The following is a 5,162-nucleotide window of genomic DNA, read 5'->3' on the forward strand; positions in this document are numbered from 1 at the left end:
AATGGAACTCTAGAAAGAGTGTGCAAGTACAACTTATGAGACAAGCTTTATTTTTTATATCCTTTTATGGTAAACAATTTTGTCTTTGCGAGTGGCATATTATATGTATTTTGATATGTGTCCTATTAAGGCATGGGATGTGTTTTCTGGGCGATGTGAAGGTTTGGGGATTGTTATGTTTATAAGGGAAACTTTGCTAAAATTTTTCCAGGAATCTAAAGGAAATTGTGGGAACCGTAGACAGAATCGCCGTGAAAAGAAGAGAAGGCCAGCAACGAGTGATTAAGGATGGAGCTAGTGACTAAAATGGAGGACAAACATAGCAAGTATATATTATACTAAGGAAAGGATGAATAGGTTAGGATGAAATAAAGAACATGGGAAGGGAGAATGGTGTGCTTGAAGTAGAAAGAATTTCTATACACTAAGGAGGATGAAAGGGATAAGCACTCTAGAAGAAGTTGTAAGTTAGCAAATTTGGCTAGCTCTCTTCGCCTTGGGGAACATTAAGTTATGGAATAAACTTGATGCGTAGGTGAAAGCCGATGCGTGATGCATCGAATCAGATTATTAATTTAAGCTTCACCTGAGGAATATAGCGGGAGAAGCCGTCATGCCACTATAAGCTAGCCTTAAAGATTTTAGCGATACATTGAGGAAAAAGATTAGGAGAGATGTGTTCACAAAAGTTCCTTACCCAAAAGAATTAGTGGACTTTATAATCGCGGTTGTGTTTTGTGTTATAGTTTAGTTATGCCTCCAGGAATTTGTTCGAACGATTATACGGCAGGGATTGCTATTATAGATATGAGAAAAGGCGAAAATAAGACAAAAGTGATCGGCAAAACAAAAGGATGATAAGTGATGAACGCCCAACATATGTGATGTACGTGGTAGAAGTGTTAGAAACAAGGAAGGAAGGGTAGGAGTGAGGCAATAGGAGGGAAGCCCACTAGAGCAGTAACTCGATAAACGGAGGATGGAAGAGAATCAAACCCTGCGGATCCCCTAATACTACGAGGAAATGTTAGTAGGTGTCATGAAGTGATTGAGACCTTTAACCAAGCTGTGAGAGCGGCATGGCTAATTAAATTATGACCTGAAGTATCTGACTAATTATTGAGTAAGATATCTTATATTATGTTTGAAGAGCGACTTTACCCAACATCTTTTTAGAGAATTCTACAAGGACCATGTATTATCCTGCCATTAATATGTTGAGGTAGTAGAGGATAGTACTTCTATGGCAGTGTGAATTGATCAGAGGAGATTATGGAAAGAGCGAAATTGAATCTTAAGTTGCAGCTTTATCAAAAGGGAGTCAATGATATTCAATGTTTAGGACTACTGTCCTATGAATGAAATCATTTGAGAAAAAGGATGAGAATTAAGACAAAGGAAGAAACAAGGTTTGATTGTGATTATCAATGAACTGGCTTTATATGTATGATGAGACAACAACAAATGGAGTCGCATCCCCGTCGAATAACGCAGTGAAAGTCCCAAGGAAAGATTGGGGAGGAAGGGTAAGTCAAGAGAGGGCAAGTTGGTGGATGATACAGTATAAGGAGCATAAGGCTAAAGGCAATTCCCTTTCAGTGCAACAAAATGGTAACCAAAAGAAACCATCAAAGAAGTAGTCTTCGACTTTCCGAGGCAACGGGGCCGCCGAAGGCTTAAAAAGGAGATAATACAAGATATAGGCCATAGCTGTAAGACAAGAGGAGAATCCAACGTGGCAGTCGTACAACAGTAAGGTAGATTACGAGGTAGAGTTCACGGATGAGCATATGACGGAAGAGCAGCACTAATCCCAAGAAGATGCATCACATGAGCAATGCGGCTTTGGCTCGAGCGTAAGGTAGACAAGAATAAAATGGTATTTCCATATAATAAGGGCTCATACGAATGATTTTATAGCGAGGAGATACAGGCGATGAGAGTAAGATTTGAACAAAAGGGGGGAAGTAAATGATGGACCGAGACGGGAGATCAGGTGAAATAGCCACCGCAAAAAAGTTACATGGATGCAAAGTTTCGATGTGGCATAACAATTTAGGAAGCATTGTATAGTGAAAGCCTTAAGGACAGAGTGCTTGCGTCCAAATTTAGTAATGCCTTGCTAACTGAAAGATGCGGCGCTAACAATAAGAGAGGGTAAAGATCACAAATGAACCATTTAGAAACATGTAAATACTTGAGGGTAGCAATCCACATTGAAAGGGAAAAGATGTGTATGATTATTGAGAAGAGGAGGTTCACGAATTATGCGAGCTTTTCAAGCATAGAGTACTCGAACGTAAAGGAACTAAAGGTGAAAGGCGATAGTGTAGGAGATAATAAGGAGTAAACTTGTGTAAGACCATTTCGCGGTATTAGCCAAGAATGAGGATAAATCTAGAGCTGAAATAGGCATGGCAACTGTAAAGAATCACATAAGCTATCTATGAAAAATTGTCAAAATGCTTAGTTCTCTACCAGTGTCTGAAGATCGGTACATTTCGAGAGATTGGAAATGATAGATCATCCTAGTGAACCTCTTTTCTTTGGGAATAAATAAACGGATAGAGCTCATTTTCTAACTTCCTAAGGCGTGTTAAGGACGCGTATGTTAAGCTTCTAAGAAAGATGGGAAGACCTGTAAGATTTTATGAGAATTTCTGGCTGCTCTCAAATGGGTATTAAAGTGGTAAGGAAAGAACTAATGTAAGCTTTATGAAGATACTAGGAAAGAACGTCAAAGTAGAAGAGATGAACTGGGAAACGAAAGAGAGTACGAAGCCCAAGCAGACGCATCTACCTCCACCCCCGGAAGAGATTCAAGATGAGACGTCAACATTTTGAGGTATGTATGCTCTCTCTTCCTGTTTTAGTAGTGTGTGACCATAATTTATTGCTATGATGTTATGGCCCTGTGAGGCATTGTTATTATGGGCTGTTGTGACAGGATGGTAGTGCCATATTACAGGGGAAACTCTAGCAAAATTTTTGTAGAATTCCCGAGCGCTTAACATTCGAGGACGAATGTTCTAAAAGGGGGAAGAATGTTACACCTCGAAAAATTTCATGTTGATGCACAGTGAATGGACTAACGAAAGACACGAAGTAGACGATGTTTCCATAAGTAAGATATAGTATCTAATAGTTCTAAATGAGATTTCAAAGACATTCGAGGTAAGAGAAGAATGTTCGTCAAGAAAGGCGAGGTATGCGTTGCGTATCGGAAAGGATTTACAAGGTACCAAGTTAATGATGGCTTAACGATGTCTTGGAGAAGAGTTATAACGTCCCTTAGATTATTAATGAAGTGATAAACAAGTGGTAAGGAGGTTCCACAAGGATTGGAGATCAAACGAGTCGACGAGAACAACTTTCAAAAAACTGTGGATTATACGGTCCAATATACTGACCGTATAAAAGATACTGGCCGTATGTTAGGCCGTATAAATTATACTGGTCGTATGTTAGGCCGTATAAATTATACTGGCCGTATGTTAGGCCATATAATCTGCCCAGAATTGCAACCTTCACTGGACCAAACCTACGGTCACACATACGGTCCATATAAATTATACGGACCGTATGTTGGTCCGTGAAACTGAGCGGGATAGATTTTAAGTTAATATAAGGGGACCCAAGTTCATTTATTTTCATTCCATTCTTTCTCTCCACACTTCAAGAATTCTCTAGAACCCTCTCCACTCTTCATCTACAAGAAACCAAGAGAAATTAAGGATCAACTTCATCAAACCAAGACAATCAAGTGCAAGAAGATTTCTAGGGTTGTTTGAAGTCAAGAATCTCTTGGAAATTGAAGCTAGGGTTTTCCTTCCAAAACCCGTTCCTACTCAATCGAAGGTAATTTTTATGATCAATTCATTTCATTTAGACTATTGAGGGGTTGAAAGACTTGGATTATGGAAGGAAATAGAATATGAAGCTCAAATGTGAAAATAATGGTATTCTTGAACAGTAGTTGACATGGATCATGACTCTTGATGTATTATGAGTAAAATCTTATTGTAAACGATACAAATGACGTTAAGGAAGTATAAAATTAGAACGAATACGATGTCGTGTGATAGTTTTTATTATGGATGATTTGAAATAGAATTTGGAGAATTGAATAATACATGGCCGATGAAGATTGTTGATTATGGTGTGATGAATGTTGTTATAGATGTTTGAGAGTTGTTATATCACATAGAGGAAGTTGTATAAACAAAGTAGATGCTGCCCAATTTTTGCTAGCTTTAGCTTAACTTAAGTATGTTCCGGTTATCTAACTCTAGTACGAATCCTCTTGAAGGTAAAATCGTGAACGTTGAAGGGAAGCGTCGAATTGGTAGTGTTAAAAGAGACATAAAGGTATGTTAAGGCTCGTCCCTTTCTTTCAAAGGCATGGTCCTGTGTTATGTTTTTAATTGTATATTTCCATGTCCACCTTGATTTCAAAAGCTAGAAGTCCACGACTCAAAGGCACGATTCCTTTCCTGATGATCCAAAAATGTTTTCCAAAATGTCCATATGTTCCGAACCAGAGATGTATGATTCTGTAAGCTCTTATGATAACAACGATGAACCTATTTTACAATGATAATGATGATGTCAAAGATGAGAATATTGAGCTATCTTCTTGACTTTCTCAATTTTATTCATTGTTGATGGTCTCATCTTATAATATTTGTTCCTTCAAGGTGAGATAGAGTGATAATGATTATTCTATAATATAATCGGAGGTTACCGGCCTTATGTCACTCCGATAGGGTTATAACTTTCTTTGGGCTCTCATGCATGCTACTTATATTATATATGTATACGTATATGGGGGATACGGGAAAAAGGGCGAGGCGCTATAGACGCATGGCCACCTGATTAGCTGGTATATTATGATATCGTCCCGGGCGCGGGATAGATGGGTTAGATAGATCGGGATGTTCGTTCCTCGGCACTATTATGTATATAGCATATAAATAGATCGGGTCGTTTGTTCCGCGGAAAAATGATATGCTTCTGGATTGGGTTGCACGTTCCGCAGCAATTCTATTTTATGTGTACGTATATGAGAAATGTTTTTATGAAAGGAAAGTTAAGCATGCATTGTATCCGCCTTAAGAGGCACTCAGATGTTCAGGTTACCCTTTTCCCTCATGATATGCTCC

The sequence above is a fragment of the Lycium ferocissimum genome, chromosome 1 (assembly GCF_029784015.1).
Source record: "Lycium ferocissimum isolate CSIRO_LF1 chromosome 1, AGI_CSIRO_Lferr_CH_V1, whole genome shotgun sequence".
In the NCBI taxonomy this organism is placed as follows: domain Eukaryota; kingdom Viridiplantae; phylum Streptophyta; class Magnoliopsida; order Solanales; family Solanaceae; genus Lycium; species Lycium ferocissimum.